General features: G+C 38.0%; 1 protein-coding gene across 2 annotated transcripts in view; it reads left to right on the top strand.

Moving 5' to 3' along the window:
- Positions 1-24,057, top strand: part of OXR1 (oxidation resistance 1) — a 365,575-nt gene that overhangs the window by 227,093 nt on the left and 114,425 nt on the right. The gene's annotated exons all lie outside the window — the stretch shown is intronic.

The following is a 24,057-nucleotide window of genomic DNA, read 5'->3' as shown; positions in this document are numbered from 1 at the left end:
GGCAATGTGGTTTGAGTGTCCAAATATCTGCATATAGACTTTCCTTTTGTTTTTCTTTAAAACATACTTTAATGTTCTTAGGCACTTCTGTACATGTGGTGTATACACAAAACCATGCATACCATGTATATGGATGATTTAATAATTTTTTCAATCATAAATTTGGCAATATATGTTTCTTAGTGCTTCCTTGTTGACTTAAAAAGTGCCCTTATGGGGGCACCTGGGTGGCCCAGTCGGTTCAGCATCCGACTCTTGGTTTCCACTCAGGTCCTAATCTCAGGATCATGAGGTGGAGTCACATGTCTGGCTCCGCATGCAGTCGGCAGGGGGAGGGGGGGTTGTGTTTGAAGATTCTCTCCCTCTGCCTACCGCTCCCAACTCACGCACCTTCCCCCCCCAGAATGAATAAATGAATCTTTTAAAAAAAAAAAAATCGCCCTTCTGTAACAAAACTCCATGTGGTGACATTATCATTGGTCATTCCAAATGGAATACAATTATTCTGAGTTATAGATGGTGCTGATTGATATTTGATCTGATTAGTTTGGTTAATTATATTGCTAAAATAGATGGTAGAACAGGATCTTACTAAATTTAATTTAAAAGTCTTATCCAAGGTTTATGCAACTAATTCGTTTTAGAGCCAAAATATTTGACTCCTATACGTGTGCTTCCCTTCCTGAATTTATCATCTTCCTGTAAGATTTGCTATGTTCCACAGTCATGGACTACCAAGTTATATGAAAAATGTAGGCTGTTAATAGCCAAGAACTGCAAAACAGGAAAACATGGCCATCTCAGGAACAGGCATTGCTAGTAATGGAGAGAGAGTGCAAAATATTCTGTGTTCATGGGAATATATGTTCATATGTACCATCTTTTAACAGGGGACACAAAATATGTAATTAGTTGGATAAATCTGCATATTTATATGAACTTTAAAAGTGCTTAGATGCCATCTTTTCATTTTCTGTCATTTACAGTATTGTTGATAACCACCAAATTAGATATGGTATTAGTTTTTGGCTTTCCGTGAAATTCTATGAGTATTGTTCTTTTTTTTTTTTTTAAGATTTTATTTATTTATTTGACAGAGAGCGAGCACAAGCAGGGGGAGCTGCAGGCAGAGGGAGAGGGGGAAGCAGGCTCCCCGCTGAGCAGGGAACCTGAGGTGGGGCTAGATCCCAAGACCCTGGGATCATGACCTGAGCGGAAGGCAGATGCTTAAAAACATCTGAGCCACCCAGGCGCCCCTATGAGTATTGTTCTTATTAAGACTTGCAGCATTAGAAATCACTGGTTTTGAACTCATCCATGAGTTTTCTGTGGATAGATGTAGAAATTTAAGCAGTAACAAAACTCAGTTGCTTTACTAAAGTGCTGGATTGCATGATTTGAAACCAGGGACAGAGAAAAGAGGAAGAGTTTTATTGAATAAAACTGTCTACTGCCTTTCCAACGCACAACTGACGGAGAAATGCTTGTACAGCTATTTGTAATAACATGGAAGGCATACCTAGTATTTGACAAGTGTTATATAAGTTTTTCTTGTTATCAGAATGGTTCTCAAAAAGTTTATATAATATGCCTGAAGACTATACCAGGAAGGAAGCATTTCAGAAACGATTGAAGCTGCTTTTATATGTGCACAAGCATGTGAGCGTGTTCATGTGGCCGGTGTACACGTGTATGTATATGATTCATACATCTCTTTGCACAAAGTATTTTGAGGTACCACAGGATGTCATTCTGGATAAAAAGCCACATCAGATTACAGTCAGTTAATAGGTCAGACACTACAAAATGCTCTCTTCAGCTTAGATTTCTTAAAAGAGTTTACTGTACAATTCCTAAAGAAATGGTCTCTAATATTTTACATTTGAAAACTAAAATTTAAAAAATTATCAAAATTAAAACTACAGGAATTAAAACACAAGGGTAAGTTATGGCTGCCTTTCAGCATTACTGATCTGGTTTCTGTCTGAGGTCTCTTTTACAGGTCAAATGTTCTTCCTTCTCCAACAAGACTCAGCTGAGGCTTACCTAATAGCTTGCTGTAATTGAGCCAACCACCTTAGTTTGAAATGACATAAACACTCAGCTTCGATGAATGGAAATTAGTTATTTGTGATAAGGCCCTTTTTATTTCCTGGTTGAAAGCAACCACTACAAATTAACTAGTCATCCTAACAAGAAAATACTCATATTGTTTTTATTAGGTGTGATTATAATCCATTCTTGTCCCATTATACCATGACATAAGTATCTTTGAATGAGTAGAACTATACTGAGGAACTTTCTGGAAGAATGGAAGTTGATAACTTGAGGCCCCTCTTGAGATCTTTTGGTAGAATTTGGTGGGTGAGAAAATAGTGGTTAAGAGCGTGGGCTTTGGTATCACACCAGAGTAGGACTTCTCTAACCTTCTCAAGGTCTTCTTTTTAATTTTCTCTAAAATGAGATTAATAATAGGTTATGCCTCAGATGCGCCATGTTAAGTATTTAGCAGATGTATTGGTTTCCCTGTTGCAATTGTAACAAATTACCAACGAATGAGTGGCTTAAAACAACACAAATGTATTACCTTATAGCTCTGGTGGTCTGAAGTTCAAAATGCATCTCCCAAGGCTAAAGTCAGTGTGTGGGTAGGGCTGCTTTTCTTTCTGGAGACTCTAGGGAAGGATCCATTTTCTTGCCTTTTCCATCTTCCAATAGCCAGCAGTGGCCAGTCAAGTCTTTCCCATCACTCAGCCACCGACTTTCCAGTCTCTCTTCTCTACTTAATGAGAACCCCTGTGATCACACCGGTCCCATCAGGATAATTTCCTATCTCGAGGTCAGTTAATTAGCAACCTTAATTCCTCTTTGCCATGTAAGTAAGGTCACATGTTCCCAGGTTCCAGGGATTACGACAGGGACACTTTTGTTTTTCCTACCACAGCAGAGTACCTGCCACTAAGTAAACACACAAGGGGATGTTAGTTTTTGCTGTTCTTAATCCCCCCAAAAGGAAGCAACCCTCTCTGAATGGTTTTCGTTGTTAAAGAGGATGCCATCTGACCAATGTCCCAGAAGCCAGATAAGCACAAAGCCCTCCCACACTGCACTTCAGTACCTTTTACAAACATCGTTTTGGCACTCTGCCTTTAAAGCTGTAAGATAAAGAACAGGGTTGTTACGTCTGACCTCAGTGCACATGGTCTACGGCTTTCCTGTTCTCTTGCTACACTTCTTTCTTGAGGGTACTTTCTGTGAGGGTATCAACTCACCTATATGTAGCTCACTCCCCCCAAGTAGAACTTTCTCTCAAGCTTCAAGCACCAGGTAGAACTTTCTGTCAAGCCTAAAGCACCGCATGTCCAGCTTGAGCTGGGAAACTCCTCCTTAATCTTCTCTGTGCCCTGGAAAATATCTCCAGAATTCAAGTGACCATTTTTGACTCAAAATATCCTTCATCCCTGCTGGTTACCAGCATGGCCCTACTCTTCCTGGCACGCACACGTGAACATGGACTCCTTCCCATCCTCACAAGTACTCTCCAAGTTCAAGCTTCTTGTGCCCTTGTCAGGACTATAGGCAGAGCCTCCTGTCTTGTGCTTTCCTTCCTTCATTGGTTTGTGCCTCCATCCCCAGGAAGCCTCAGGTCCTTCCTTTCCATTCCTTTGGCCCCCATCTTTGTCAGCACACTGAAGGGCTCAGGGAATTCTTTTTAAGCACCTACCATTTGCAGACATTGTACTTAGACATTGTACATGCATTATCTCATTTAATCCTAATGTAATGCCCTGGTAGGAAGGTGTATTTTCTCCTTGTTCACTAGTGAGGCCGTGGGAGGCTAAAGAGCTTTATATAACTCAGCCAAAGCTACACAGTCAGTGATAAAGAGAATTCAAACTCAGATGTATCTGATTTCAGAGCCCCTAGCTTTACCACTACCCTGGAGCCCTGCCATTTGATTTTGTTTTTAAGGCTTCTGTTTTATGAAGGCTCGCTGGAGTTCATGTATTTTAGTGGCAAATCTTCCAGTAGCCTAATGACAAACATATCGTAGTTTGGTCATCTTGGTGGTGGTTTCTGAGGACAACTTAAGGACTGCTATATGTATTATTTTTTTTTTAAATCACAGATCTAGGACTTGTCAAACCACTGCCTTTGACATGGCTTGCAGATTAATCCAGGGCAGTTCTTATATCTGCATAAAAAGAGGGGTGGTGTGGGAAGGAAGGCATTTGTCCATGTGTGGGTGGCTTTTACCCATGTTAAATTAGGGCATTTGTGGAGTTAAATAATCCTGATAAGTCTGTTCCCTTTCCATTAGAGATCAACTCTCAGTGACAAGCCAAAGCATGCTTTTCTTCTTTTACCAAAACACCCACAAAGGAACAGAAACCAGTTTAGCAACTTTGTAAGTGGGTGCAAAGATTCCTATAAATAAAGCCTCCCATTGTGCCACTCTGGTCATGCTAGGTTTGGAATGCTGATGGTTTATGTTGTCCTACTCTGAACTCTTACTGACAACCTAGTGAATTAGCTCTAGCTAATTTTGATACTTCTTAGAGGTGACCTTAATTATAAACAATACTCTATGAAATAGACTTCGTCCCCCCTCCACCACTGCTCTTCATCCTTTCCTAATTGGTTACTTTCCTGAAGAAAGAAAAAAATAATATAACTCAAACTAGGTGATCTTAGTAATAGGAAGAGTGTTGTCTGGCACATTAAGCAGCTTTGTTGTTTATTTATAAAAAGTATAAAAGCAAATACTATACAGAGGAGGTCAATTTTGGCAACACTTTTTTATTCACATGGTGGCTTTTTCCCTTTATTGATGATGGAACCGTAGATTTTGAAAAGCTGTAAGAAATGGGGTGCCTGTCTGCCTTCAGCTCAGGTCATGATCCTGGGGTCCTGGGATTGAGCCCCATGTCAGGCTCCCTGCTCAGTGGGGAGTCTCCTCCCTCTCCCTCTCACATACACACTCTCTCCCTCTCTCTCACACACACACACACACACACACACACACACTCTCTCTCTCTCAAATAAATAAAATCTTAAAAAAAAATAAAAAGCTCTAAGAAATGGACTTTAGTAATGTAAGGAAATATCCTTACAAACCTTATTACTTCTTTTGTAGGTAGGAAAATGCAAACAAAATCAACTACTGAATGTGGTTCTTAGATTTTTGTGTAGTTGTGAAAGCTATACATAGCAGAAGAAATTGACCTTTACTTGATAATTAAAAGTGCTGTCTGGAGTCATTACTGGGTCAATAGTCAAAATTGGAATACAGACAACAGATCATATAAAAGTATTATGTCAATGTGAAATTGACTGAAGTTAAAAACAGCTCTGTGGTTATGTAAAAACATCTGTATTCATAGGAAGTATACATAAGTATTTAGGGACAAAGGGCCATGATGCATGTAACTTACACTCAGATGGTTCAGCAAATATACACATTGTGTGTGTGTGTGTGTGTGTGTGTGTGTGTGTGTGTGTGTACATACATAAATATCACAGAGAGAAAGAAAACACAAATGTAAAAGAAAAGGGATAAAATATTAACAGTAGTTGAATCCAGATAAAGAGTAATGAGAAAATGTTTGTCCTAAGCAATATTAATTCACATCTATGAGCAAATGATGCTTGAATCTAAATTTCTAGCCAAAAAGATTATAATTAACAATAGACCTATAAATTCAACTGTTTACTAAACATATCCATTAGGATATTCCACAGGTGTTTCAAAATCAACCTTTCCACAATTGGTTTTATAGGTCCCTTTTAACCTGAGTTCTTTCATTGTTCTCTGTTACCAAACTAGATTCTTTCCTCTACCTCCCCTTCCGCATCTCCCCCACCAACACAGCTACACTCTCTCAAGGAATCCTGTTCTGTTCTCTGCTATCCTACCGGTACAGTCTCTTCAGTGGCTCTCCTCTTTCAGCCCTCACTGCATTTATTCAGCTTCAATATCACAATGGATTATAATCATCACCTCCCAGGTGGTCTTTTGCATTCAGAATGTGTCCCCCTCCAATGCATCTCCTGTATTGCGGATAATTTCATCTCTTAATGCTCTGCTTAAAAAGTCTACATGTCTCTCTAGGGACGCCTGGGTGGCTCAGTTGGTTGAGCGACTGCCTTCGGCTCAGGTCATGATCCTGGAGTCCCGGGATGGAGTCCCGCATCGGGCTCCCTGCTCAGCGGGGAGCCTGCTTCTCCCTCTGACCCTCTTCCCTCTCATGCTCTCTGTCTCTCATTCTCTCTCTCTCAAATAAATGAATAAAATCTTCAAAAAAAAAAAAAAAAGTCTATGTGTCTCCCTATTGCCCTCAGATTGAAATCCAGGTCCTCGGTATAATTTGCAAGGCACATGAAGGCGCCGGTTCTTGTTTATTTCTCTCATCTTATATCTTTTCTCTCTCTTTGCCCGAATTTTTCTTGCCCTCTCCCTTACCATGCTACAGTCACACTTCACTTTCAGCTGAAGCTTTCTCTAGCCGCCAGGCCTTTGCCCATGTTAGTCTCTCTGCCCTGAACAGTTAGTTTCCTTTTCCCCTGCTTACAACAACTTATTGAACACATAATCCTATTTGTCTGATTTATTCTTCCTTTAAATCTCAACTTAAACTTAAATGACATTCCCCTAGAGAACATTCATGACACTCCAAGTCTGATCAAATCAAAATTAAAATCAAAATAACAAAAAAATTGGATTATTATGAATACATTTTTGAAACTAGCATAAAGTGTGTACATATTCATTCAGTCAAGGTTTTCCACAGATACTCATTGAACACCTGTTACATGCCTAGCAACTTCTGGTTGGGTCATTGGAGAGATATTTATTGACCTCCTACAGTGTTACAGAGGGCATTTTGGATGTGAAGACTTGAACATTCTTAGAGCTTAAATTCTAGTGGGGGTGACTATTCAGAAACATAGAAATGTATAATGCCAGTTAGTGATAAATGTCATGAAAGGAAACCATATATGAGGTGCGTCCTTGGGTACTAGAGTCTCTAGTGAAGAGGTATTTGAACAGGGACCTAAATATAATGATGAAGCAAAGTCAGGCCAATGTTTGGGAAGAATATTCTAAGAAAAGGGGAAGCTCAAGTGCAAAGGCCTTAGGCCAGGAGAATGCTTGGTGTTTTCAAGGAACAGCCAAGAGGCGTGTGTGTGTTAAACTCAGTGAGCAAGAGGATAAGGAGGGAAGGGAGTTGTTAGGCCCAGGTCCTGTGACGGTGAACAGTGAATCCACTCTGTCAGGTCTAATTTAGTCTGAGTATCAATTTTAATTGTCCTCATGATTTTGTACTTAGACTGAGAACACAAACAGGACTGCATGCATTTGTGGGGAAAAGGGATGTTGAGGACCAAGGACAACACGAGGGGGTCTCTTAAGTGCAAAGATGTTGCCCTGAGAATTACTGAGCCAGAACTGTTAGACCCTGGAGAACTGGACAGGTATCAGAAAGGTGACAGCAGGTGGAGAAAAGCCTTTGTCCTGTGTAAACTGGCATCGCTGGTCAGACAACCTGACACCCCAGTCTCTTCTCTTTGCCCCTTTCCATCCCCACTCTTTCCTGATTGTTCCAAAATTAACTTAGCTGAAGTCTAGGATCCTTTCTAGCCTTTAGATAGTGATGGAGAGTATTTTGCTTTTGTACTATAGCAGTGACTTTTGTCAGGAAGTGTAATACATTGTTTTAAAAAATAAAGTAGGGAATTCCAGTTTTTACATCAGTTTCTAGCCACATGGTCTAAATAGACCAAATAGTGTATAATTTTAATTTACATACCTCTGTATGGTAAAAAAAAATGTACAAACAAACAAAAGTTCATTCTATTTTTTCAAGAGAACTGCTTTTTTCCAGGATTGATTTATATGACTGAAAGATCTTGAATTATTTTCTAAAATGATATGTATTCCATTTTCTTTTCTTATTAATCCATCTCTAATCATTTCATCATTTTTCTCTTTCATTTTCTTCTACTTGATCTTTGTTGTTTCCCCTTCTTGATGTCCACAATCCTAAAGATTTTCTTCCTTTGGCTGAAAAAATTTTTTTTCTGATAAGCATACTGTTTTCAAGTTTATGCAAAATAAATGTAAGTAAAGGTAGAAGAGAAACTGGAGCAGAACATTATATGGAAATGAAGACAGTATACTTAAGGTACATTATTCATATTCAGTGAAATTTTACAATTAATAATTATAATAATTTATAAAGTAAAAAGTTAAAAATATATACTGTTAGGCAGTCTCCAAAGCACCACTGATGTAAATATTTTAATCAGACATTAACTTTAATGTATTTCTTTTAGAGTATTATAATTTTCATGTACTATATAACTTGTTATGTGTATAAGCATTCATTTTCTTCTACAGACATTGTAAGATCTTGAAATCCAGCCTAAAACTCATTTGTCACTATGATCTGCACTTTTTTCTTTTATTTCTTTTCTGTATCTCTTCTCTTGATAATTTTGAATTTTCTGAATCAGACAGTTAAGAAAAGCTTTTTTTAGAATATGAAAACACTAATTTAAAAAGATATATGCACCCCCTATGTTTACTGCAGCATTATTTATAATAGCCAACTTATGGAAGCAAACCAAGTGCCCATTGATAGATGAATGGATAAAGACATGGAATACTACTCAGCCATAAAAAAGAATGAAACCTTGTCATTTACAGCAACATGGATGGATCTAGAAGGTATAATGCTAAGTGAAATAAGTCAGAGAAAGACAAATACCATATGATCATTCATATGTGGAATTTAAGAAACAAAGGAAAAAAGAGACAAAAAACAAACTCCACTATAGAGAACAAACTTGGCTGACTGATGAACTCACAAGTGGAGATAGGGTGCTACACGAGGGGCAAGTGTTTCACTAACACCACGAGGGTCTCTGGCCCAATAAGTGAAGTTTGATAGTAATTGTTACTACAAGTAAGAAAAAAAAAAATAGAAAACAAACTGTTGGGTACCAGAAGAGAGGTGGGTGGGGAGATGGGTGAAATAGGTGATGGGGACTAAGTCTACATTTAACGTGATGAGCACTGAATAATGTACAGAATTGTTAAATCAATATATTGTACACCTGAAAATAATACAACACTATGTTAACTATATTGGAATTAAAATTAAGAAAAAAATAAAACATAAAAATATGAAATAAAATAAAAGGTTTTTAAAAAAATTTGAGTATAGTTCACACACGGTATTACAGTTTCAGGTGTACAACATAGTGATTCAACAACTCTATACATATGTTGTGCTCACAGGTGTAGCTCCCATCTGTCACTATGCCATTCTATTACAATATCATTGACTGTAGTCCCTGTGCTGTACCTTTCATCCCCATGACTTATTCATTCCATAACTGGAAGCCTGTGGCTTCCATTCCCCTTCACCCATTTTGCCCATTCCCCCTACTCTCCTCCCCTCTGGCCACCATGTTTCTTCTCTGTATTTATAGGTCTGATTCCACTTTTTGCTTGTTTATTCAGGCTTTGTTTTGAAGAGTTCATCCCTAAGAAATTTCTGCATTATAAAGACTGTTATATAAACATGGCTTATCTTGACGTGGAAGGCAATATGTGAGACATCTATACATACTTTTATAGCTCTCTCTTCATAATGATAATTAACAAGCTAGTGTTTATTGAGTACTTATTACATGCCAAGTACTGTTCTAAGTGCTTGTATGTATGAAATCTTTTAATCCTTCTAGCAGCCTTAGGATGTAGGAAGTATTAAAATCCTAGTTTCATAGATGATAAAACAGAGGCAGAGAGGTCAATGACTGATCTCAGACCTCATGTCTAGAAGGTGGAGAAGCAGAGATTTGAACCCAGGCAGACTGGCTCTGGAACCTTAACTGTTCCTCACTCTGCAACCTTTGCATTCACTGATGTAACCCAGACAAGGCTGACTACTGAGTACAGATTGCTGAGAAATGGAACAGGAGGGAAGAATAGAATGGGAAACATGCTCCCTGCTTAATATGTGACATTTTTCCTAAGAGAAGAAGCACAGAACTATGAGAGACTTCTTTTCTTAAGTCACAGAGTATGTTCACAAGAAGGAAGAAAATTTATTTATTTTTTTATAAGATTTTATTTATTTATTTGAGAGAGAGAGAATGAGAGACAGAGAGCACAAGAGGGAAGAGGGTCAGAGGGAGAAGCAGACTCCCTGCCGAGCAGGGAGCCTGATGTGGGACTCGATCCAGGGACTCCAGGATCATGACCTGAGCCAAAGGCAGTCATTTAACCAACTGAGCCACCCAGGCGCCCAACAAGGAAGAAAATTTAAAAGGCCGTGTGTATAAGATGGCTGTTTCAGCACAGTAACCCCTGTGCTTAGCACAGGCTTGCCTCAAACTGGTCGACACTCAGGAAACACTAAGTTTTGTTACATGCTCCGTGATTTGCTTTAGTTAAAGCTCTTTTATGTATGCTAAACTTACAGGAATTTTGTGAGGTACTTCTTTTTCCATGAAGCCTAACACTTAAAATACCCAATGATAAGGGGTACTATAAGCAGTTCAGAATTTCTTTTAAGAACACCACCTTTGTTCAAAAAAAATTAGTTAAACACTTGATAAGTAACTTTTCTCCTAGAGAAGCTAGATGTTTTCTCTGGACCAGGGAAAGTGTTCTTGGTCTTTTGCAGAGTGCATTTTGAAAAGGGTGCACACTTCCGATCACATCTCAGGTTAAGACTGTATCCTTGGCATTGTAATGTGATACTAGCAAAAGTACTTTTATAATCCTACCTGCCAACAATTAACATCTATAAATAGGAAGATCACATGACTCCAAAATTACCCAAGTCTTGAAAGAGTTTTTATCATAAATTTTCCTTTAGCAAAGGGTCTTTTCTCTACTATTTTCAAAAAAAAAAATTCATTTTGAATAAGTTCTAATTATGTGATCAAGCAGAATTCTCCGTGTCATAAAAATAAACCAACAGACATGGACATTTAAAGTAACGTTATCATAGTTAATGATAAATGTACTGTACACTTGAATTTCTTTAACAGGATATATCTCATGCTAAATGTTCTTACCATAATAAAATTTTTAGAATGCTTTCAAAAAAATTAAATAAAATCACATTATCATAAATTGGTCAATCTACATGCTGTAATAACAGATATAAAGAAAATAAATGAAAAGCAAACTAGGAAAATAAATAAAAAACTAAGTTAGAAAGAATTTAGAATAAAAAGTAAAGGAGATGTAGAAGCAGTGGCATTTCTGATCACAGCATTTAAAATTTTTTTTTAAAGATTTTATTTATTTGACAGAGAGAGACATAGTGAGAGAAGGAACACAAGCAGGGGGAGTGGGAGAGGGAGAAGCAGGCTCCCCGCAGAGCAGAGAGTCCGATGCGGGGCTCGATCCCAAGACCCTGGGATCATGACCTGAGCCGAAGGCAGATGCTTAACAACTGAGCCACCCAGGTGCCCCAAAATATTTTTAAATGAGAGCCTCTTAGCAGCCTGGATCCCAAAGATGATGGGCAGCTAAGAGAAAGCAATGTCCAAGAGCCAGTACTACTCATAGGAAACTGTTCATTGGATGCCTAATGGACAGGTCTAAGCACAATTAAAAGATTGATCTGGTCTTATAAAGCCCTGGAAGAACTACACTTAGCTGACAAGTGAGTCAAGTCTAACTCCTATCAGATTCCTAATGAGAGCAAATAAGAAAGAGCAAATGACAAAATATTGGGAAATACGTATCTTGTATAGATATGGCACATATATAGATGTAGTTATTTCCTCATAGAGGCACCTGTCATATCCCAGTTCACAAGTGTGTTTGATATGAATGCATAAGTGTTTTTGTAGCTTTCTTGTTCGTATTCAAACACGATGCAAATATAGGTAACATTACCATCTATGTGAGATGTAAAAATGTCAAAGCCCTCCTTTGCATATTCTGCAGATGTTGAAAACCGTGCATTTATATTTTGTCCAGGGTTTGTGTTGTGTGTGTTTCTTCTTCTAACATGAAGTCTTGCTTTTAAAAAGAGCCCGTTCCTTCCTGATTTTTACCTGCTGTTCTTATTTCCCAAGAGTCTACAGCTATGCTGAATTATTTGAAGATGAACATCAGGGCATCTTCAAAACACTTCTGCCCTCTTTTTGTGCACCATATAAAGCTGCAAGGAAACAGTCTGTCATTAATTTTCTCTACATAGCTAAGTCAGCGAAACTTTTGAAAATAAACAGCATTTCCCATTGTGGTTGTGCACATAACATGAGAATATTAATTGAAGCACTTTGTAAATAAGAAAGCATTAAACATATGTAAGGCACTGTTATCATTAGCATTACTTTAAGCCAGCCATGTCATTAAAGAAAGAAATGGAAATTAATATTAAGCCCCTACTTGTAGCAGAATGCCGAGAACTTTAATAGAAGTTTTACATAGATTGTCTTATCGAATAGCAGTCATAGGGAATACTGCTGGCATTCTTAAAGGAGCCAAATAAAGAGTTTGTAGTGGTTACAAAATAGTTCCATAGAAAAGATGAGACAACATAAATTTTTATTTGAGAATGAATCATATTGCCAGTTTATAACATTTCCCTCTAAAAATCACTGGCTTGGTGAGATAGTTCACTAGGCAATGAGTAGTTTATTATGGAGCTGTCAGAACTTGGCAAAGGCTATAGATTTTGTATTGCATTCAAAATCATAGTATTCTTGCTGTGATATGGAGTGTCATTGTTCTAAACATGAACTCTGCTTTCTTTATAACAATTGTCAGTTTATTACAATGTCCTAGCTCTGCACACAGTTTTCAGTGTCCTTTATATCTTTTAACTTGTCCCTGAAGCCCACCTCTTAACTTGTCCCTGAAACATTCGGTAGTCCTTGGATTTGCAAGGATCTGAGTTGACATTTTCTACACCCTATGATTGTGATCCTACCCCCAAATAAAATACAAAATTATACGTATAGATCTCAGTGAGCTGCACTGAAGGATCTCATACACACACACAGGGGGAGAATTACACAGGGGAGAATAAAAGAGAAGCGTCCACGAAAATCTTCTCCAGGATTCTGAAGTTTGAGGACATGGACGGGGAATCCGAGAGCCTCAGGGCGTAGAGGCTGCCATCTGCTTCCATAGAGCTAACAGAGAATGTGGATTAAGAGGGGGCCAGGTAGGAAGGAGAGAGTTATTATGACTTCTATCCATTCACTCAATTACTAAGTGTTCAGCAGCATGATGGATATTGTGGAGGACTCTCTCCTTGTCCTAATAGGAAAAAAATACAGAAAGAAATAACCATAATAGTATAATATTAGTATAAGGTATACAGTCTCATGATGCAGCAGGAGGTTCTGGGAGGAAAAAAATCAAATTTAGGTTTGGACAGTGGGCCAGCAGCATTTAAAAATCTGTAAAGGAGGGCGCCTGGGTGGCTCAGTCAGTTAAGCGTCTGCCTTCGGCTCAGGTCATGATCCCAGGGTCCTGGGATCGAGCCCCGCATCAGGCTCTCTGCTCACGGGGAGCCTGCTTCTCCCTCTGCCTGCTTCTCCCCCTGCTTGTGCTCTCTCTCGCTCTCTGACAAATAAATAAATAAAATCTTAAAAAAAAAATCTGTAAAGGTAAAAAACACCAGCTAGGTTAGTACCCAGCTTATCAAATCTATTGCCTGTCAGAGCTATTAAGAATGCCAGGACAAGTTATTCAGTCTTAATAAAAGATTCATTAAAGGTGGTCATGCCATTGATTTACTTTATGATAAGAAACTGTACAGAAGTTAGACACTGAGTTCTTTTATCTCACTCCATGATAGACTTGTAGGGTCAACTTGGTAACATATTATGCAGAGCATGCTGGCACTGTTTCCCAAACGTTCAGTGAGCCAAGAGCAAGTCCACAGTCAGGAGGCGGGCACAGTTTCCTGTGTGCGGAAACAGAAACTTCCGAATCTCTCACACTACCCTGAGGGGTCAGGCCCCAGGCGGGAGGAGAGAGCACTCTCCCAGAGGGGAAGTCTTGTATTACCCAGGGAAGTGCAAGAACACAGTCCCTGTCCTCTTTTGCTGAAAGCATATTGCTGGTGGAATAGGTCTGAAAGGAGGACCTCGGAAATGTTCTGCCCTCGCAAAGGTATGTGTAAGTGCTCTCTGCTTTAAACACGTCGTTTTGGAAAGTCAGAGAAGGCTGACTTTATGTTGTATTTTTAAAGTCCACGTAAGCTATATGGATATGTTAGTAACTGCCTTTAGAAAGGGAGTGTTTGGTAGGGGAGGCCGGGAGGGAGTAAACTCTGTTGAAATACTAAATCTAAATATAGGATATGAACAAGACTTTCTGTGCATGTACATTTTTTGTCCCTGATTTGCTATAGGTGCTGCTGCTAAGTGTGATTCTATCAGGAGGTGCTCTCAGAAAGTGATTCAGACATAGTGATTTAGAGTTTGCTTTCATGTCCAGTGGCCATTTATGACAAGTCATTAGTGACTTCTTTTCATTTATTCACAGGAAATCATTTGTCAGTAAGGTTTCCATATGGTCTTACCTTGTCCCTAACTGAAAAATTGTACACGGGTAGGGAAATAATAGTGATCTAGTCACATGCTCAGATTTTATCACCAGTGCTCTGGGTTTCAAAGGCTGATAATTCATTTCATTAGTCTCTCCTAACCATCCTCTTAACAGCTTGCCTAAATGTATTTGTTTTCCTTTAGTATTTTATTCCTTTAAGTTCTCTGGGCTCCAGAGAAATGAGGAGAGAAATAGGAGGTTTTCGTCTTTTTTTTTTTTTTAAAGTTTTGGTCAAACAAGTCAAAATAACATTATTGATGGATCGACCTGTACTTTTAAATAGAAGGAATAAAGATATAAAAAGATCTGAGGCATGTAAGTAACCTCTTTGATTTTTAATGGCATGCAGCAGATGGAATTCATTATTGACTTTTAAAAATGAAATTGCCCTGCATTATTATTTATTTATAATTTTGCCTTTCAAAAGAAGTAATTACCATTACTAGGTTAGTTTTTCCTCATCACAGCAACTATATGACAACATCAGAATGTATAATACAGTTTACCACTTAGTCATGAGGCTTAATGATGTTGAAGGTATTATCTCTTTCAAATTAGTAATAAATTTATGAGCATAATGCCCAGTTAAAAGGTTGAGTATCTTTTTATTTGAGTAATTTCAAAAGCAGTTATTTCACATTATAGGGCAATTTATGTGTGAAACTCTCATTACAGAAACAGAAATGTTTTTAATTAGAAACAATCTAATTTCATCTTTCCAGTTCAGCACACAGATTTTGTGATGATAATCATGATATATGTAAAATGCCCAAGTAAAATATTTAGATGATTAGTTTAAGCTCAAACAACTTTTTAATTTTAATCAGAAATTCTAAAGCTTTTCAGTCATCAAGGAAGTTAATAACCAGTCATTATAAAATTTAATTTCCAAGCATTGCCCAACATTTAATCATTACATTTAGTTCAAATTTGAGGAATATTAAAACTATCTGGTTTTCCTTCTTCATGATTTAAAAACTATGCAAGAATGGAAAAATCTTCAGTATTACACATGAAGCTATAGATGTTATAAAAATGTATGCAACCTTTTTTCAAAGCTCCTGTTCACATACAGGACAGCAATTATTTATATAATCAGGAGATCTGGTGCAGACAGGTTTCAGACCAGGTTTCAGAATTTCAGTGAAGCTTCTGGTTAAATTAGACACCTCCTCCATTCTTCTGCCTGTCCTCCAAGCATCCTCCCTTCCCCCAGCTGCTTCCTCCTCTCCTCCCCTCCCCCCTTCCTCTTCCTCCCTCCTTTACCTTCTCTCCCAACACTTGCGCACTCAGACATCTTTTAGCATAAGTGGATCTGTTTTCTTCAACAGTGGTCAACACTGTGAAACTGAAGGATGTTAATTAATATTTCATATGTAGCACTTAAGCTTCTTCACCTAGATTATGTATTTTGCTTCGTCGTGCCCATCCATGGGCACTTAATAAATGCTTATTGATTGTCTAGTAAGGTGGTGTTATGACTGATTTTGAGAACTTTAATACCCTGCAGTTACCACTTCTATATTTCTTTGATTCTAAGATTGGCCTTTTTTTTTTTCCTTTCACATTTTAGTTTTTTAAAATCTGAAAGTATCTTATGATCAATGGTATATCATGGTTTCATTGGCAGGGTTTTGTTTTCCTTTTTTTACTTTTGGCGATGCACCTTATAAGACATTCTGTTTTAGATACGATGAACTATGGCAGTAAAAATATAGATTGATCTGTTAGTTGTATAATATACTAAAGGCTGTGTATTTCACATTCAAATATTTTAAGAGTATTCTTTTTCTGTTATGTGGCTTTTCCATAACCAATTTTGGTCTCTCCTCACTACCTTCCTTCACCCTGATTCCCTCACACTGATTCTACCTGTTCTTGAACCAACTGTCTTGACTGAACTCCTCTGGAAAATACTCAGAGAATTTTATTAGTAAATTAATTACCAAAATTTAACTGTAATGAAATGGAAAGAGTACACATTTTTAAAACTAAAGGCTTAGGTTCAAGTTATGGTTCTACTCCTTAAAACTATGAGTACTTAGGGATCCACTAATTTTTCTGAGAGCTTCAAATTATACATCCAAAGAACAGAAATAATATGAATAATTTCTTCATCATAGGATTGTTAGGACAATTTGTAAAAAAAAAATTGAACCAGTAAAAATATTGAATATGAAATATATATGAGAGCACTTTATAAACAATGAAGTACTATTTGATTATAAATTTTAAGCATCAATATTAAACAAAATAGTCTTAGATGAGATTATGTGTGAATGGAAAGTTAGAAGAAAGAAGGAGAAATTCAAGAATTTGCCCCCAACTAAAGAGAGTAAGTTCTGCATTTTAATTATCACTGGAAATAATGATCGGACCCCTTAACTCACTGAATCACAAAGAGCACTGTGAAATCTGTCTCCAGAGAACTTCCAGCAATTAGAGTCTTAGTTATTTTGAACCCCAGGGCTGAATGTGTGCCAGTCTCAGAGAGCTTGTATCCTTTATTGAATTAGCAGACCACAGCCCAAAGCACCTCCGTGGCATTAAAAATAAAAGAGGTCACTTAGATTCCCAAATTCCTTTCCTATCTTTGTTCCTTCCACTTAAGAGGCAAATCGATCTGTAAATTACTGTAAGGCTTTGGCTCTAGAAAAAAATAACATAACGTAAGTATGTTTAACAGTGGGTTTTGGAATCACTGTATGACAAAGAATTTTGTCTAGTGCCCCTGACTTTCAGAGGAAAACACAGTGGAGGTGGGTGGGGTGGTTGCCAGCAGTTAGTACTTTCTTTCTGCATTTGTTTGTTTTAGTTTCTTGGTCTAGTCAAAGCAACCAAACCTTAATTTGTTGTCTCTTTGTTGGTCCCCAAGGTTATTTATTTACCAGGCCCTATTACACGTGAAGACTTAAACTAAAATGGAATTTGCACATCAACATACATTTTAATAGAGCTTTACCTTCCACAGAAAGAGAATTATAGGTATAAGCTAATGCCCACTGGGACAAACACTACAAATCATAATAGTAATTGTGGAAAGGGTCCCACTCTCTGGTTCCAGATATTCATTAAGGGGAAATGATACAAAATCAATGAACCAAATAGGATTAGTCACATACTTATTTCCATAGCCAGGACCCTTTTACTGCTATAAAAAGATTTCAAATATTTTCAGCTTGAAATTTCATCTACAATTCACCAATGAGAAATGAACTCCGTGGACATAGGTACCGTTACATAAAAACCAAAAGCGCTTTAGGTTTACACTAGTTAAGATACTTGTGTGCATTTCAGCATTCTCTAATACTTTCATTGTATTGGCTTTCACAGTTTCAAGAACATAATAGTAAAAAATAAATGTCATTGCTGTTTTTTCAAAACACGTGGTACTTCAATGGTACTTTCAATAGTACCACTTAAGGTAAATTCCATTGCTATAGTGAGTGGAAAACACAGACTGTTTTTAAAAGTAATGTGTGTGAGTGTATGTGTGTGCTGTTGTTTTGGAGGATAGAGATGCTTTCAAGAGGCAAGAGTAAAGAACAGAAAGAGTTGCAGTATCAAAGGCACTCGCAAGTGAAAAGGGGAATTGAAGAAGATGGAATTTGGTCATTACTTGACAATCATATTTCGTATACAGTCTCTGCCAATGGAGAGTCTTCCAATTTCTCATTTCATTCACTTTTTTAAAAAGATTTTCTTTATTTGTCAGAGAGAGAGAGAGGAGAAGCAGGGGGAGCAGCAGGGAGAGGGAGAAGCAGGCTCCTCACTGAGCAGGGAGCCCAATGTGGGCCTTGATCCCAGGACCCTGGGATTCTGACCTGAGCCGAACGCAGACACTTAAGCGACTGAGCCACCCAGGTGCCCCTCAATCACCTGATTTCCAAAGACCAAAAGTTCTAACTCTAACATGAAATGGGATATATACTGGGATTTAAAATTTTTATATACTGAGATTTAAAATTTTTCCCATCTCAATTTATTCACAATAACAGCAAACATTGACATAGGAGTGACTTGGTATTAAGTACTATACTAAGTGCTTTACATATATTAACTAATTAACATGTTCATACATTTTAGCATAATGGTAAAAATCATATATTAAGCTATATTAGCTTATTTCAGTTCATGGAAGCACCATTTTTCTAGATGTTTAGGCCAAGAAATATTGATGTAATTCTAGACTCTTCTTTTTCCTCTCCCACTTTGTCTCTTATCGGCCCAGAGATCCTATTGGCTGTATTCTCAGTGAAGATCCTGAATCCGCCCAGTTCTTAGCACCTGCACCGCTCCCTCCTGGGTCCAAACTCCATTGTCTTTTGACTACCATTGCAGTCTAACTAGGACCTTCTCCTGACTGGTCTCTGTCCCTCTGCTTTTGCTCTCTCCTGCAAAACCTGCCAACTCCCTCGTCCCCCCTCTTCCTACCCCACTCCCAGCCAGTCAGCTTTCGGTAAGACAGCTGAGCTGGAGGAATATGCCAAGACAGGCATCTCATTCTTCCACTCCTGTGCCTAACCCCGTCAGGGGCTCCTGTTTCTCCTCAGAAGATGAAGTTGCCATCACAGCACCCAGGGCATCATCTGATCACTGATCACCCCCCTGCATGGGGGCAAGTGCACACCACACACATACACACCTATTGCCGATAAATCTCCTTGTTCACTCCGCTTCAACTACACCGGTCCCTTGAACCTACCAGACATGCTTCTTTCTCAAGGCTTTTGCAATCACTGTTCCCTCTGCCTTCCAGGCTCTTCCCCACCCCCACCCCTGCCACAGAGACTGATGCTGCCAGTACCCTCACTTTCTTTAGTCTGTATTCACAGGTTGACTTTGCAAACGTGACCTTCCCTGGCCATCCTACTCACAATTTCAAATCCCGCCTGTTCCTCAACAGCTCATATCCCCCTATTTCTCTTCCCTCTTGTTTTGTTTCTCCTTAGCTCTTATCACTAACACATATATGTGTATTATGTTTATTATGCTAACTGGAATGCAAACTCTATGAAGAAGGAACTTTTGTCTTTTTTTGATAGCTTGTTTGATAGCTCATATCAAGAGTAGAGCCTGGTATGTAATACGTCCTAAATAAATATTTGTTGAATATATCTTCAGATCAACCCTGTGCATTAGGTACAATTATTACCCCCATTTTACAAATGAGAAAGTTAAGGCACAGAAAGATTAAGAAATTTGCCTAAGGTCAAATCAGCTTAGCAAATGTCAGAGCCACAATTCAAACCTAAGGCCCTGGCTCTGGGGTCTGGGTTCAAACCACTCTACAGTTCTTATTTACATGACTGAGCAAATTAATTGGAAAAGTAGAACTATATATAGATTCATCTATTTGATGGGATTTTCCTCCATATGCTTTCCTTCCAGTTAAATGGAAAATTGACACAGCAAAGCCTCTTTACTCCATCACTTGTGGATTTTTTTTTTCTTAAAAGAAGGTATGAGTTTTTACCGTCGAAAAATACAGCAACAGATGCCCCCAATCCCACCTGTGTTCACATTCAAACAGTAGTAATAAAGTAACATATGGGCAATGGTTAAAAAAATGTTAGCACTATGGAAAAGTAGAAAATGAAAACATGTATTGAATGCCTGCTGTGCTTTGTAAAACCTAAGCCCTGGGACTACATATTTGGTAATACAAGTAGAATGTAACGAGAGAGAGAGACATACACAGTTATAATCATACACTTCTCTAAGTGTCACAGTAGGGTTGTATATAATTCTGAATTGGAATTTAGACGAGGAGACACCAAATAGAGATCTACGGGAAGCTGAAAGCAGGGCCTTGGAGAGTGAGTTGTGGGGAAGGTGTGTAAATAGTGAGTGGAAGGGAATTAAGTGTCTCAAAAGTGAAGACAGGGATGCATGGCTGGCTCAGTCAGTAGAACATGTGACTCTTGATCTTGGGGTCATGAGTTCGAGCCCCACATTGGGCACAGCGCTTACTTTAAGAAAAGACATTTTTTTTGAAAGGGGATGTTAAGGAATACCAGCAAATAAATGTGCCTTAGAGGATGAGACTAAGAGAGAATATTTTAAAATAACATTCCATATGCTACAGAATGGAAATTATAGGCAAATGAGTTATCTGAACACTAAGTACACACATTTTGAATTTAATTTCTAAGAGAATGTCTTTACTTATCCAAATTCATCATATGGAAAATTGTCAACTTCATCTATTCAGGCTCCTTTAATCTGTTTTTTCATAGGATTCAGGTTGCAGGGTACTGACAAACAAGAACAAGGAATTTTATTCTCTAAACGGTTATTTTTGCTTAATATGTTAGGCCAATTCCAACATCTTATATATAAAAGGGCAAAGAAAAAAAAAAAGGCAATTTATCCCAAGTCTGCTCAGTGTTTTTTGTCCTTGTGTGTTTTCTTTCCCCACCTCGTTCCTCTGGGAAAGTCAGGTTTCCAGCTGATCATTTCTCTGATTTGACAAGGTCACTATGAACTTCCTGTCATCCAGAATGTTGGCAGTTTGATCTTCCTTAGTGACAGACTGCTTGGTCACTCAGGTCCTCCTTCCAAAAAAGGGCACAGTGCTCTTACAGAGTGGTGACTTTATCCATGAACAGCTAAAAGAAGAAATAAGATAATTTGATAATAAATGTTAAAAGAAATAATGATCACATGAGATTGAGGTGGGGTAGGGCAGTGGATATTGATGGGGGCATTTATGAGAATGTATTATTAAAGTTGAAACCCAAGTGATGAGAAGCCGTACACGGACCCAGGAGAGTAGCTAACCATGTAGAGAGATGACAGTAAGTGCAAAAGTTGGGGGGTGAAAAGTTTGGTTCACGGAACACAAAGAATACCAGTATGATGGAGGAGAGTAGTAACAATGACAAAATGTAGTCTCAGAGCTAGCCAGTGACTTGATGTACACTCATAATTAGCCTTCATTTCTGCCTTTGAGCACTGGAATTGTTATTCCTCTTTACTTGTGTCGCAATTATAAATCAACTATTTCTGAGAGAGAATTACTTGAATTTGCTCTGCACTGCAGGATTTATAAGGACCTTTAACAGGGACGCCTGAGTGGCTCAGTTGGTTGGGTGTCTGCCTTCGGCTCAGGTCATGATCTCAGGGTCCTGGGATCGAGTCCCGCGTTGGCCTCCCTGCTCAGCCGGGAATCTGCTTCTCCCTCTGCATGCAGCTCCCCCTGCATGTGCGCTCTCTCTCTGTGTCAAATAAATAAATAAAATCTTAAAAAAACAAGACCTTTAACATACATCCTAATTGCACATAAAGTTCCCTAACACCCTCATGAAGTAGGCAGGACTAATGTTACTTCCATTTTACAGGTGAGGAAAAGATAGTATGTAAATGTTACGTGACTTGCTACAGAGGCCTACAATGCTCCATCCCCACCACACACACCCTCATCCTGATTCCCCATGCTTCATCAAAATTGCCAAAAGTCAAAACGTCTTTTAGCCAGATTTGAAATGAGCTTAGGGCTTCAGTATAACTAAGGGCTCATCAATGCCGAAGAAAGAAAAACAAAAAGAGCTGGTATGATGAATAAATTCTCTCTAATAGCACGTGAGTGTAGAGCAAGGATCTACACACTCTCTGTTTAGCCACATCACTGATTCTACTAGATGGCTAGTTGATGCATCATATTATGTTCCCTGTCAGATATGAGTTTTAAATAGTTCATTCTGGAACAGGAATTTGAAGAAAATAGGACAATTAGTCCAGTGAGAGATGCTGACAACCTGAACTGGAGTTAATCACAGGTGAGGTGTCCTAGCCTCCCCCACACTGGTCACCAAGGTAATTCTGCACTGTTTCATCAATAATGTTTCCCTAGCTTGCTGAAATGATGTCACATGTGACACTTAAAATTTTTTTGAGATTGAACTATATTCTTCTATTTTTCATAAGCTTACTTTATCATGAAAGGATTTAGATTATTTGTAAGTTTATTATAGGAATTAGTTATATTTAATGCATACATATCTTTTTCTTTTCCATATGCTTGAAATTTACTCTTTTAAGTTCATATCTTTTCAAATGCTAATCTATAATTTTCAGGATTAAAAAATTCTTTTCTATCATGAAGTCTATCTTGCTCTGTTCAAGGTTTTATTTGGGGTGTGTGTGTATATGTGTGTTACCACATAACTTCTTACAAGAAAAAAATTTTAATTGAAAAATCAATTTAGACATATGAGAAGCATCTCAGGGTTGAAGCTATTAAGCTTATTTTTAAACGCAATCAGGGTTATGGAGTTAACCATGTTTCTGTTATTTAGTTTTCAAAATTAAATTATTAAGTAAAGGTATGACATTTACTGTCTCAGACTATTAAGTAAAAAGACCTTTCTAATTTTTTTAAGATTTTATTTATTTATTTATTTATTTATTTATTTATTTATTTACTGGGGGGAGAGAGAGTGTGTGCAGGGGGAGGGGCAGAGGGAAAGGGAGAGAGAGAGAGAGAATCCCAAGCAGACTCTGCTCTAAGCACAGAGCCAGACATGGGGCTCAAGATCTCATGACCCTGAGATCATGACCCGAGCCGAAATAAAGAGGCTAGACACTTAACTACTTTAAAAGTATTGAATTTGGGGGGCACCTGGGTGGCTTAGTCGGTTAAGTGTGGACTCTTGATTTCAGCTCAGGTCACGATGTCAGGGTGCTGAGATCAAGATCTGCATAGGGCTCCATGCTCAGCGCGGAGTCCGCTTGTCCCTCTCCCTGCCTCTATGCCCCTCTCCCTGCTCTCTCTCTCTCAAATAAAAATAAATAGATAAATAAAGCATCTAATTTTCTTCCTTTTTAAAAAACTCTTACACATTTATTAAACTTGCAGTAGTATTTAAGAATGGTTTTTCCCTCCACTTTGTCTTCCAGGTCTTAAAGCTGATCTCCTGAGTAGAACATTGTAGATTCTTGTAATCAAAAAACAACCACCACCACCAAGTCCTAACCTTCACAAAAAGATCTCGTAGTTATTATTCACTAGTGTTATGATACTTTTCTCAGTTTCAAACACACTAAATAAATACTGTATAATTTTTAAAATTCTTTAGAACACTTCCAGTTTCTAATTTTCCTCATATAAATATTTCAAACCATTTTTTTTTTAACTAGGGGAATACAGCACATAGAATTCAAGCCAATTTTTAAGTTCATATGATTAACATTTTAAATGCAACATGATGTTAATGTGTTCAATAACTTTTTTAAAGGGCTAGCACACATTTGCTTTTATCATTTTAAAATTGCAAATCCTGAAAAACGTAAAATGCTGAAACTCTTCGTCTTTTTTATGTCTTGACTCTTTTCTCCAGATAGTTCTCTGTCATGTTTTCAACAACATGTATCTCAAAGTGCAAGTACAAACAACTGAAATCAAGGCATCTCTGATAAAGCATGTCTTGTTAAGCAAAATTGGATCAGAGCACACG

This window comes from Eumetopias jubatus, unplaced genomic scaffold, assembly GCF_037043125.1.
Source record: "Eumetopias jubatus isolate StellerSeaLion01/CBP00866 unplaced genomic scaffold, mEumJub1_p1.0 scaffold_4, whole genome shotgun sequence".
Classification (NCBI taxonomy): domain Eukaryota; kingdom Metazoa; phylum Chordata; class Mammalia; order Carnivora; family Otariidae; genus Eumetopias; species Eumetopias jubatus.
The sequence above is the reverse complement of the archived record's forward strand: the minus strand, read 5'-3'. Positions and strand labels throughout refer to the sequence as shown.